Source organism: Bombina bombina, chromosome 8 (assembly GCF_027579735.1).
Source record: "Bombina bombina isolate aBomBom1 chromosome 8, aBomBom1.pri, whole genome shotgun sequence".
Lineage (NCBI taxonomy): Eukaryota > Metazoa > Chordata > Amphibia > Anura > Bombinatoridae > Bombina > Bombina bombina.
The window spans coordinates 127,934,737-127,948,632 of record NC_069506.1 but is presented as its reverse complement, the minus strand read 5'-3'; positions in this window follow the sequence as shown (position 1 = coordinate 127,948,632).

Sequence of the window (13,896 nt, the reverse complement as noted above, 5' to 3'; positions counted from 1 at the left end):
GTGACGTTCTTTAGCAAGACGCTGGGCATTCCAGAATTTTCTAATTCCTTTTTGGTGAGGCAGGTGCTGAAAGGCTGGGGCAGGTCGGAAACCAAGGCTGTTGATAAGCGGGAACCGATTATACATCAGCGTTTGAAGGAGTTGGCAGGCGCGCTAGATGGTGTTTGCTCGGGAAATTACGAGGTGTTACTGTTTAGGGCAGCTTTTTCTGTGGCATTGGCTGGGGCTTTGAGAGTAGGCGAATTGGTATCTTCCGCGGCGGTAGGAGGCAAAGGAGGGTTCTGCTGAAGCTTGTAAGGTCTTCTGAGGAGGGCCTGTTGCTATTCGTGCCGCGTTCTAAGACGGATCAAGCGGGAAAGGGGGCATGGCTTCCCCTGTCTAGGCATGAACTACCTGAGTGTTGCCCAGTGGGTAACCTTGAAAGTTACATGCGGGTCCACCCGGCAGGGCCAATGGAGTTATTTGTGCATTAGGACTTGTCGGCATTGTTGGTATTCCAGTTTAGGAGGGTCTTTAGCAGCAACTGCTTGTGGGCTGGACCCCACGCGGATTGCTTCCCACTCCTTCAGGATTGGGGCACCAACTAGTGCCGTGACCCGGGGCGCACCTGCGGGTGAGATCAAATTTTTGGGGTGCTGGAGATCAGGGCGATATAAATTGTATATTAGGCCTTTGAGGGCGGATAACTGAGGGAAAGGTCTGCTTTGCGTGGGCTAAAATGTGACATGTTTTGTTATGTGGTATCTGTGGTGGGGTAGTTTTGGGCTAAGTTTATCCAACTGCTGTTGTTCTAGGTAAGGGCTCGTCGCCGGTACGTTTTTGTATTGTGGGGCACTCATTTGTGCACTGGGCCACGATCAGGGCTCTGCGTTCACCAGATGGCCAACAGTTGGGTCTTCCGGCAGCAAAGGCTAGTATTCGCTGGCTAGACTGCCGAGGTCTATCCTGGAACGTGTTGTCCTCCCTCTTGCAGGATGCCTACAGGAGGTGGGTTCTACCGGATATCATGGTTCTGCACCTAGGGGGTAATGACTTAGGATCCCTCCCTGCCTTGGACCTTATCAGACGCATTGTCTCAGATGTGAAATGGCTGTGTGCATGGCTGCATGGTGTTAAGGTGGGATGGTCTAATGTGATCGCACGACTGCATTGGAGGTTTATGGTCTCTCAAAGGGCAGCATACAATGTTAGAAAAAAAGTGAATCGGGAATTGGGAAGAGCAGTCACGGCATTGTCGGGATTTATCGTTAGGCATGACAGCATTATGGCTGACAAGAAATCATTGTATCGCCCTGACGGAGTGCATTTGGCAGATGAAGGGCTGGATATATTTCTGGTGGATCTGAGAAGGGCACTGTTGGCTCAAGTTTAAAAAAAAAAAAAATTGTTGTTGCAACACTGCAAAATTATTTAACAATTTTGATGGGGTTATGGTCAGAAAGTTGTCAGTTTGATTTGCTGCAAGAGTTGCACTCAGTTCCTCTTATGGCGGTCGGTCATAGCCCTCGAGTGAGCAGTCCAAATGATGAGTGACGGCCTTGGGGAATCGGGGAGGGGTGACGCCCACTAGGTGCCGGCCTAGGGGTTCCCCTCCTTGAAGTAGGTTAGTTAGGGGTAAAGTGCCACCAAGGGTTATAGAACTTTTACAAAGTTCAAGTTTAAGAGTTGCCTAAGAAACTATTAAATATTTGATAAGTTTACATTTTAATAAACGCGACCGTGACCAGTCTTTTCCCAATTCAGTTGTTGTGTCTTAATTATTTTGTTAAGTAAGGTAAGCAGAAGGATGTAATAGGAGGTTTATCCCTTATGACAGTGGAGGGCCCTCTAGTGGGTCTGTAACAAAATGAAGGGATAACTGAGTTGAAGTCTGGAGTTTGCCATGTGTGTGGTTGTTACTTTATTGCAACTGGAGGGGCGGAGAGTGTGCTTACCTTTATAGGTCCAGGTTGCAGTGGTTCCGGCCTCTTTTCCTGCTTCCAGACTTCGAGAGGATTTTCCTGCCCACCCGTCCTTTGGAAGCAGAAGTTGGCGGCAAGGAGCTGAAGTTGGCATAGTGGTAGGGTCTTGACCCTGGCTTGAGTAGGTTTAGTTGAATCAGCTCTATAAGCCCAGGTTTTAATTTAGACCTCCACCCTTAACCAGCGGGTTGTATGACAAGTTGATTGGGGTCATTCTCCTGGGTTGGTGGTTGTGCCCTAGCTGGTGGTCGGTCATAGCTCTGGAGCGAGCAGTCCAAATGATGAGTGACGGCCTTGGGGAATCGGGGAGGGGTGATGCCCACTAGGTGCCGGCCTAGAGGTTCCCCTTTTTAAAGTATGGTTGAAGAGCTCAAAAAATTTACATCTATTCTCTATGCTAAGAAGCGTTAGCTCTCTGTGCTACGCTGTAGGTACCGTATGGGGCTTTGACCGGCTGTCGGTAGGGGATAGTTAGTTAGGGGTAAAGTGCCGCCAAGGGTTATAGAACTTTTACAAAGTTCAAGTTTAAGAGTTGCCTAAGAAAACTATTAAATAGTTCGATAAATTTACGTTTTAATAAACGTGACTGTGACCGGTCTTTTCCCAATTCAGTTGTGTCTTAATTATTTTGTTAAGTATTGTAAACAGAAGGACGTAATAGGTGGTTTATCCCTTATGAAAGTATATTGCAAACATGCTTCTATTTCAAATTGAAATGCACCTATGCTCATTTCATTTTTGATCTTTCTATCCCTTTAAGTTCTCTTTCTTTGTTTTGGCTACACGAGTGCCACTGAAATGCCACTCCCTGCAGCTTTGATGTGTTGCTATTGGCAGGTTACTATCACATGGCATTGAATTTGGGTTAGGGGTTATGATTAAGTCTAATATTTCTTGATGTTTGGAGTATGGAGCAGATTATATTATTCTTTATCAATAAAGTTTAAATTCAGTGACCACTCACAGTAATCTGACTGACTTTTTTTTACACTGTGATCTATTTTAAGACATATGGAAGTTAAAAACAATAAACATATTCAAAACACTTAGCAATTCAAAGTGTTTTTTTTTAAAGTCTGCTTTAGTTTTTTTCAATTCAAAGTGTTTTTAAAAAAGTCTGCTATAGTTTTTTTGGGATTTTTTTTTAACGCCAAGCTCCATGTGCACATTCTGCAGTTTACAAGGGAGCAGATTGTTACATATGCTCCTTGCACATCACCTACCAATCAGAACGTAGGTGATCACCATGATTGGCACTTGCGGCTTAGCAATAACTGCTACCCAAAAGTATGCTGGTGCTGTACATCCTTTTATGCCCCTTTAAAAATTAGGATGTCCAACTTATCCATTATTTTGATTGCTGAAATTATTTTGCCTTAACCTCTTTTTTTTATTTCCTCCCTGTATAAAGCCTCTTTTATTTCCTCAGCCCAAGTTTCTCCTCACATCTTTATGTCATCAACCTTCTGTACATATATCTTTATTTCCTCACCGTCAGTCTTTTTATGGTCTCATTCCTCGCTCTCTCATTCTCAGAGATAATTATCTATAAAAATAATTACTCTCAGTCCAAACTTAGGTTAGGGGCATATTTATCAAGCTCCGTAAAGACCGCTGCTCCATAAACTTGTCCGCCTACTCTGAGGCAACAGACAGAAATCAACCCGATCGAATACGTTGGGTTGATTGACACCCCTTGCTAGCGGACGATTGGCCGTGAATCTGCAGGGGGCGGCATTGTACCAACGGTTCACAAGAATTGCTGGTGCAATGATAAATGCTGAGAGCGTATGCTGTCGGCATTTATCGATGTGCAGCGGACATGATCCGCTATATCGGATCATGTCCGCTCGCATAATCATAAATATGCCCCTTAGTGGCATTTCCAGAGATAACACTTTGGGGAGTATTCACCCTGCAGACCTCCCTCCACAGAAAATAAATCTATGGACTAAAGGTCAGACAATAAAAGGATCACCAGGTCCACAAAGAAATTATCATTTTAGGGTCACCAGTCTCTCAAAGCAGGGTGAGATGTTATAAATAAAAAAAGAAGGGCTGACCCTCCTGAGTGGTGACAGTAGCTTACCTACTCAACAGAGGGGCCATGGTGCCATTTTTTTTGGACTCCCCAAAGGTAACTCAGTAGTAAGCAGTAGTAATAATATAAATGTTGCTCTGTGTAATGATTTTGAGGATAGATAGATAGATAGATAGATAGATAGATGATAGACAGACTTGATAAAATTATTCATATAAATATTTTTTTCAAATATATAAAGGTTTAAAGAAGTACGGTATACGGCAAGGTGTTTGATTGGAAAGGGCTGTTATGTCTAAATATATGTATGGGTGTGTGTGTATATATATATATATATATATATATATGCTAACATGTATATACATAAGTATTTATGTGTTTATATATGTGTGTATTTATATACACAGTTATAGACATATGTATATGCACTTTGGAGTCCATCCCAGACAAATACCTTTAAACATGAAAACTAATCAATTTTAATATTTTTTTTATGTTTTAACCACATGCGTTAAAAGTTTACTTCCAGTGGTGTTGGTGCATGAACGAAAAAAAATATTTAGTGTGCAATGTGTAATCTGGCTCTATATATGTGAATTTCATTAACAACCCCTAATAAAATAATATAATAGATGGGTGTATTGATGCTCAATTCATTATGATTTCTAGATATGTGCGATTCCTTTCGGATCGATTCGGAAATTCGGAAAATTCGGCGATTCGGATCGAAATGAATTTCCAAATTAAAATACTGCCGAATTTACCGAATAAATCCGAATTACTTCGGATTTATTCGGTAAATTCGAATGGCCATGGATTACACTACTATTGTACAGTATAAGTCTAATCCAACCTAACACTTACCGAAATTCCGAACCGAACCGAACCAAATCGAACCGAATCCAGACGAATTTAGTACATAATACTAGTCTAATCCCACCTAACACTTACCGAAATTCCGAATTTCCAAACCGAATCCAGCAGAATTAATTCGAATCCGAATGAATCCGAAACAAATCCGAACTGAATTTATTCGAATCCGAATGAATCCAAAACAAATCCGAACCGAATTGATTCAAATTTTTCCAAATTCGAATCGCTCCGAACCGAAATTCTAAAAAATCCGAATCGATCCGAACCGAACCGAATTTTTTCGCCAAGCACATGTCTAATGATTTCACCTTATCATCGAGGCCCCCTGCAGCCTAGGAAACATTGCTGAATCTAGCCCAGTGTTTTGTACGGAAATTATGATAGACTAGAAATAAATCTGTTATTTTCATTTAATCAACCTGATTCATTAGCCATTTTCTCTCTTTCTTTTCATAATCTGCTCTTCTGCTTTCTTCCAATATCTCTTCAAGTCTCTGGTATTTGCATCTTCTCTCAGGTGAACAGCTGAAAATAGTGTGATTTTTTCCTCCTCACGGTCTCGGAGTAAGTGTAACAGTGAAGCAACAAGTTAAAACTTTTACATTACACTGACTGTAGGAAATTAAAAAAGAAGGCTGTTTTTTGTGCAGAATGGATATTTTTTTATATTTATACAGCAGAAATGACACTTGTACATTATAAATAATGATGGAATCCATCAAAATGTCTTAAATTATTATTGAGGCAAAGGGTAGCTGGGTTTCCTATAAACAAATAAATAAAAACTGGTCACTTTATTAATTGGATATGATCTGAGGTCTGTTGTGGAAATCTAGTTGACCATGAGATGTGGTATAAACATAAATAACACGGATATAGAAACCATGGGTTTGATCTGAGGTATGATGTAGACACTTATCTTATTTTTGTCTGATTTTGAAATTTCTTAAAGTGAAAGTCAATCATTACGTTGTACAAACGCTAGGATTCACTATTGAAACAAATAAAGGGGACTTTCATTCATGAAGTATAAGATACTTCATGTAGAAAGCTTTTTTATTTGTTCAATTGATTGCCATTTTTACCTGGTACAGCAGCCCATGGCTAAACAATTTTTTGGCTAAGGAGGTGACATTTTCACCTCTTAGCCAATAGCTGTGCAGTAAATCCGGCTCCCATGGGCACCAAGCCGGATTTACCGCACGGCTTTTGGCTAAGAGGTGAAAACTCACCTCTTAGCAAAAAAAATTGTAGCAGCTAAAAACGGCGATTGATTGAATCAAATAAAGGAGCTTTCTACATGAAGTATGTTATACTTCATGAATGAAAGTCCCCTTTATTTGTTTCAATAGTCAATCCTAGCGTTTGTACAACGCTAGGATTGACTTTCACTTTTTCCCCTAATCATACAATGATTTTAAGGAGATCAGTGGGCAATGTTGTTGGGCCTTAAGTTCTCTACCATTAAGTTAAGAAGTGATTTGTAATCTATAGACCAAAACTTGATGACAATATATTTTTTAGGTTTGGTCACCAAATGTAATGATGGGCACATTAAAATTCTCAGTTTTTGTAGGCAGTTGCCCATTGTGAATTTCCCCCCAGCACTGCATCAAATATTTAGTTATTTATTTATGTTCAGCTACAGAAGAAATAAATGGAAATCAATAGAAACACGAGTATGTAATGGTCTTTATGCTTCATCATTGACACCATAGTAATGCTTAGCCACTATTACAGTAAGAAATAGCCCTAACTGTTCGCAGATATAGGACTTTATGTGGCTTTAGAGTGATCATTCCATCATGGATTTCCAGCACTGAAAGATAATTTCAGATCATCTCACCTGAGAGTAGGGAGCTTTAGATCATCACGTTTGAACATGGATTCAACCACCTCAAGTCTGCCTGCATTGTGCTGTCTGTTTTTGTCCTCTATTTCCTGACAAGGTCCTGACAGTATATTTACCCTTTCAGAGGGCATGAGGGGCTTTCCAATGCTTCCTTTGTATATGCTCTGTCTATATATAGAGCAAGAAAACAATACATGTATAACTAATACTATATTACTGGTATATGTCTTCAACCGATTTATCAGATCAGGAGTTTCAGCTAATCATATATCAATCTCTTTAAAAATAAACTCCTTTTAAACATTTGAAATGTGTATGATGGGGGGAAATGTATTTAGATCATGCTTTTTATAATTATCATACCTTGCCTCAGTTAGTAGCAATCACCAACTATCATATTTATGCTTTTTTGGGTGGTAAAAGTGCCACCACCTTCCACATACTTCTACTTTTAGTAAAAAGCAAAGGACAATGTGAAATGGATGGAAATAACAAAGAGCAGTAAACCATAAATCAGAGACTATACTCAAAATTGCAAACCAATAAAAGTGTATATTTAGAGACGAATTACACAATTATTCTACAATTCTTGTTATTTGCTAATTCACAAGCATCCGGTTTGCAGTGTTTTCAGGGGTTAAACACACAGTAGTGCAAGGTCGATAGTCATAAAACCACATGTTCTAATAAATTAGAAGATGTAATATTTGGACTATTATGGCCTTTTAACATGTAAATTTGTGATACTTTTGCACACTGAAATTTACCCCATATTAGATGACATACGGAAACCACATCACAAAACAGATATAAACAATACCTGATCAAGCAACTAAAGTTAAAAATGAATAGTACGCACTTTCTCCTGTTAAGTGTAGTCAGTCCACGGGTCATCATTACTTCTGGGATATTAACTCCTCCCCAACAGGAAGTGCAAGAGGATCACCCAAGCAGAGCTGCTATATAGCTCCTCCCCTCTACGTCACACCCAGTCATTCTCTTGCACCCAACTAATAGATAGGATGTGTGAGAGGACTGTGGTGATTATACTTAGTTTTTATATCTTCAATCAAAAGTTTGTTATTTTAAAACAGCACCGGAGTGTGTTGTTCCTTCTCAGGTAGAATTTGAAGAAGAATCTACCTGAGTTTTTGGATGATTTTAGCCGGCGTAGCTAAGATTCATTTTGCTGTTCTCGGCCATTCTGAGGAGTGAAGTAAACTTCAGATCAGGGGACAGCGGGCAGGTTCACCTGCAAAGAGGTATGTTGCAGTATATTATTTTCTGAGGAATGGAATTGACTGAGAAAATACTGCCGATGCCGATATAATGTAAGTTCAGCCTTAAATGCAGTAGTAGCAACTGGTATCAGGCTGTTATGTATATATGTTTACACTTCAGTATTCTGGGGAATGGCACTTCACTGGGATAATACTATATGCATATAACTTTTAGCCTAACTTGCAGTGGGAACGTCTAGCAACAGGCTGTTTAATGACATTTCATGTTATTTGATTTTAAACGTTTTGCTGGCATGTTAAATCGTTTAATTATCTGAGGTACTGGGTGAAAAATTGTTTTGGGCACTGTTTTTCCACTTGGCTGTCGTTTATTTTAATTTAAGACAGTTTACTGAACTTCCCTCACTGCTGTGTGTGAGGGGGAGGGGCCTATTTTGGCGCTTTTGCTACGCATCAGAAATTCAGTCAAAAGTCTGTTTCTCTCCCTGCATGATCCGGATCGTCTCTACAGAGCTCAAGGGTCTTCAAAAATTATTTTGAGGGAGGTAATCACTCACAGCAGACCTGTGAGATTGTGCTTTGACTGTGATAAAAAACGTTTATATTTTGTACATTTTTTTCTGCTATTAAGGGTTAGTTATCCATTGCTAATGGGGGCAATCCTTTGCTAAATTTATGCCTTTACCGGGAAAAATTTGGTTTTTATAATTTCTCCGGTTCATAGTTTTTTTCTGTGCTTCTTAAAGGCACAGTGCGTTTTTCATATTACTTGTAAATTGAGTTGAAAAGTATTTCCAAGCTTGCTAGTTTAATTGCTAGTTTGTTAAACATGTCTGACTCAGAGGAATATCTCTGTGCTATATGTGCAAAAGCCAAGGTGGAGCCCAATAGAAATTTATGTACTAATTGCATTGATGCTACTTTAAATAACTTTAAATAATCATTCACCAAACAACGAGGGGGAAGTTATGCCGACTAACTTGCCTCACGTGTCAGTACCTGCATCTCCCGCTCGGGAGGTGCATGATATTGTAACGCCGAGTACTTCAGGGCGGCCATTACAAATCACACTACAGGACATGGCTAATGTTATGACTGAAGTTTTGTCTAAATTACCAGAACTTAGAGGTAAGCGAGATCACTCTGGGGTGAGAACAGAGTGTGCTGATAATATTAGGGCCATGTCAGATACTGCGTCACAATTTGCAGAACATGAGGACGGAGAGCTTCAATCTGCAGGTGACGGATCTGATCCAAAGAGAGTGGATTCAGACATTTCAAACTTTAAGTTTAAACTAGAAAACCTCCGTGTACTGCTAGGGGAGGTATTAGCGGCTCTGAATGATTGTAACACCGTTGCAATCCCAGAGAAATTATGTAGGCTGGATAGATACTATGCAGTACCAGCGAGTACTGACGTATTTCCTATACCTAAGAGGCTTACAGAGATAATTACTAAGGAGTGGGATAGGCCCGGTGTACCCTTTTCCCCCCCTCCTGTATTTAGAAAAATGTTTCCAATAGACGCCACCACACGGGACTTATGGCAGATGGTCCCTAAGGTGGAGGGAGCGGTTTCTACTCTGGCTAAGCGTACCACTATCCCGGTGGAGGATAGCTGTGCCTTTTCAGATCCAATGGATAAAAAATTAGAGGGTTACCTTAAGAAAATGTTTGTTCAACAAGGTTTTATATTGCAACCCCTTGCATGTATTGCGTCTGTCACGGCTGCGGACGCATTTTGGTCCGAGTCTCTGGAAGAGACTCTTGACTCAATAACTATAGATGAGATTTCAAATAAGCTTAAAACCCTTAAGCTAGCTAATTCATTTATTTCAGATGCCTTAGTACATTTAACTAAACTTACGGCTAAGAATTCCGGATTCGCCATTCAGGCACGTAGAGCACTGTGGCTAAAATCCTGGTCAGCTGATGCTACTTCTAAATCTAAATTACTTAACATACCTTTCAAAGGGCAGACATTATTCGGGCCCAGTTTGAAAGAAATTATCGCTGACATTACAGGAGGTAAAGGCCATGCCCTGCCTCAAGACAGAGCCAAACCTAGGGCTAGACAGTCTAATTTTCGTGCCTTTCGTAACTTCAAGGCAGGAGCAGCATCAACTTCCTCTGCACCAAAACAGGAAGGAGCTGTTGCTCGCTACAGACAAGGCTGGAAACCTAACCAGTCCTGGAACAAGGGCAAGCAGGCCAGAAAACCTGCTGCTGCCCCTAAGACAGCATGAATTGAGGGCCCCCGATCCGGGAACGGATCTAGTGGGGGGCAGACTTTCTCTCTTCGCCCAGGCTTGGGCAAGAGATGTCCAGGATCCCTGGGCGTTAGAGATCATATCTCAGGGATATCTTCTGGACTTCAAAATCTCTCCCCCAAAAGGGAGATTTCATCTTTCAAGGTTGTCAACAAACCAAATAAAGAAAGAGGCGTTTCTACGCTGTGTACAAGATCTTTTGCTAATGGGAGTGATCCACCCGGTTCCGCGGTCGGAGCACGGACAGGGGTTTTACTCAAATCTGTTTGTGGTTCCCAAGAAAGAAGGAACCTTCAGACCAATCTTGGATTTAAAGATCTTAAACAAATTCCTAAGAGTTCCATCGTTCAAAATGGAAACTATTCGGACAATCTTACCCATGATCCAAAAGGGTCAGTACATGACCACAGTGGATTTAAAGGACGCTTACCTTCACATACCGATTCACAAAGATCATTACCGGTATCTAAGGTTTGCCTTCCTAGACAGGCATTACCAGGTTGTAGCTCTTCCATTCGGATTGGCTACGGCTCCAAGAATCTTCACAAAGGTTCTGGGCGCTCTTCTGGCGGTACTAAGACCGCGAGGAATTTCGGTGGCTCCGTACCTAGACGACATTCTGATACAAGCGTCAAGCTTTCAAACTGCCAAGTCTCATACAGAGTTAGTACTGGCATTTCTAAGGTCGCATGGGTGGAAGGTGAACGAAGAGAAAAGTTCTCTCTTTCCACTCACAAGAGTTCCCTTCTTGGGGACTCTTATAGATTCTGTAGAAATGAAGATCTACCTGACAGAAGGCAGGTTAACAAAGCTTCAAAATGCTTGCCGTGTCCTTCATTCCATTCAACACCCGTCAGTGGCTCAATGTATGGAGGTAATCGGCTTAATGGTAGCGGCAATGGACATAGTACCCTTTGCACGCCTACATCTCAGACCACTGCAATTGTGCATGCTAAGTCAGTGGAATGGGGTTTACTCAGATTTGTCCCCTACTCTGAATCTGGATCAAGAGACCAGAAATTCTCTTCTATGGTGGCTTTCTCGGCCACATCTGTCCAGGGGGATGCCATTCAGCAGACCAGATTGGACAATTGTAACAACAGACGCCAGCCTACTAGGTTGGGGCGCTGTCTGGAATTCCCTAAAGGCTCAGGGATCATGGACTCAGGAGGAGAGTCTCCTTCCAATAAACATTCTGGAATTGAGAGCAGTTCTCAATGCCCTTCTGGCTTGGCCTCAGTTAACAACTCGGGGGTTCATCAGGTTTCAGTCGGACAACATCACGACTGTAGCTTACATCAACCATCAAGGAGGGACAAGAAGCTCCCTAGCGATGATGGAAGTATCAAAGATAATTCGCTGGGCAGAGTCTCACTCTTGCCACCTGTCAGCGATCCACATTCCTGGAGTGGAGAACTGGGAGGCGGATTTCCTAAGTCGTCAGACTTTTCATCCGGGGGAGTGGGAACTTCATCCGGAGGTCTTTGCCCAAATACTTTGACTTTGGGGCAAACCAGAGATAGATCTCATGGCGTCTTGCCAGAACGCCAAGCTTCCTTGTTACGGGTCCAGGTCCAGGGACCCGGGAGCGGTCCTGGTAGATGCTTTGACAGCACCTTGGACCTTCGGGATGGCCTATGTGTTTCCACCCTTCCCGATGCTTCCTCGATTGATTGCCAGGATCAAACAGGAGAGAGCATCGGTGATTCTAATAGCGCCTGCGTGGCCACGCAGGACCTGGTATGCAGATCTAGTGGACATGTCATCCTGTCCACCTTGGTCTCTGCCTCTGAGACAGGACCTTCTAATTCAGGGTCCTTTCAAACATCAAAATCTAATTTCTCTGAAGCTGACTGCTTGGAAATTGAACGCTTGATTTTATCAAAGCGTGGATTTTCGGAGTCAGTAATTGATACCTTAACACAGGCTAGGAAACCTGTTACCAGAAAGATTTACCATAAAATATGGCGTAAATACTTACATTGGTGCGAATCCAAGAGTTACTCATGGAGTAAGGTTAGGATTCCTAGGATATTGTCTTTTCTACAAGAGGGTTTAGAAAAGGGTTTATCTGCTAGTTCCTTAAAGGGACAGATCTCTGCTCTGTCCATTCTTTTACACAAACGTCTGTCAGAAGTTCCAGACGTTCAGGCTTTTTGCCAGGCTTTGGCCAGGATTAAGCCTGTGTTTAAAACTGTTGCTCCACCATGGAGCTTAAATTTAGTTCTTAACGTTTTACAGGGTGTTCCGTTTGAACCCCTTCATTCCATTGATATTAAATTGTTATCTTGGAAAGTTCTGTTTTTAATGGCTATTTCCTCGGCTCGTAGAGTCTCTGAGTTATCAGCCTTACATTGTGATTCTCCGTATCTGATTTTTCATTCAGATAAGGTAGTTCTGCGTATTAAACCTGGGTTCTTACCTAAGGTTGTCACTAACAAGAATATCAATCAAGAGATTGTTGTTCCATCATTGTGTCCTAACCCTTCTTCAAAGAAGGAACGACTTCTGCACAATCTAGATGTAGTCCGTGCCCTGAAATTTTATTTACAGGCAACTAAAGATTTTCGCCAAACTTCTTCCCTGTTTGTCGTTTATTCTGGACAGAGGAGAGGTCAAAAAGCTTCTGCTACCTCTCTCTCTTTTTGGCTTCGTAGCATAATACGTTTAGCCTATGAGACTGCTGGACAGCAGCCTCCTGAAAGAATTACAGCTCATTCTACTAGAGCTGTGGCTTCCACTTGGGCCTTTAAGAATGAGGCATCTGTTGAACAGATTTGCAAGGCTGCAACTTGGTCTTCTCTTCATACTTTTTCCAAATTTTACAAATTTGACACTTTTGCTTCTTCGGAGGCTGTTTATGGGAGAAAGGTTCTTCAGGCAGTGGTCCCTTCCGTATAAAGATCCTGCCTGTCCCTCCCGTCATCCGTGTACTTTAGCTTTAGTATTGGTATCCCAGAAGTAATGATGACCCGTGGACTGACTACACTTAACAGGAGAAAACATAATTTATGCTTACCTGATAAATTCCTTTCTCCTGTAGTGTAGTCAGTCCACGGCCCGCCCTGTTTTTTATGGCAGGTCTAAATTTTTAAATTATACTCCAGTCACCACTGCACCCTATAGTTTCTCCTTTCTCGTTTGGTTCTCGGTCGAATGACTGGGTGTGACGTAGAGGGGAGGAGCTATATAGCAGCTCTGCTTGGGTGATCCTCTTGCACTTCCTGTTGGGGAGGAGTTAATATCCCAGAAGTAATGATGACCCGTGGACTGACTACACTACAGGAGAAAGGAATTTATCAGGTAAGCATAAATTATGTTTTTACACTGATTAAAATAAGCCAACTCAATAATGCACTAACACACATACCAACTATACTGTAGTGCCCTGTTAAAATCCCATAAAAGACATGCAAACAAATATCTGTATGGTTTTGGAGCTTAACGGGGTAAATTAGTATCATTACGCATTAGTATCATTACGCATTATTAAAAGGGATCAGTCCACATACTGACCCTTCAACCTGTGATGTAATCGGTAAACTTATTACATTTTCTTTGTCGTTAATCATTTGGTTTTTCAAGAGAGTAAAATTGGCAGATAATTATTTGTGTTGTTTTTAGGAAATAACAATTAAAATTTTTAGGGGTATTAGAG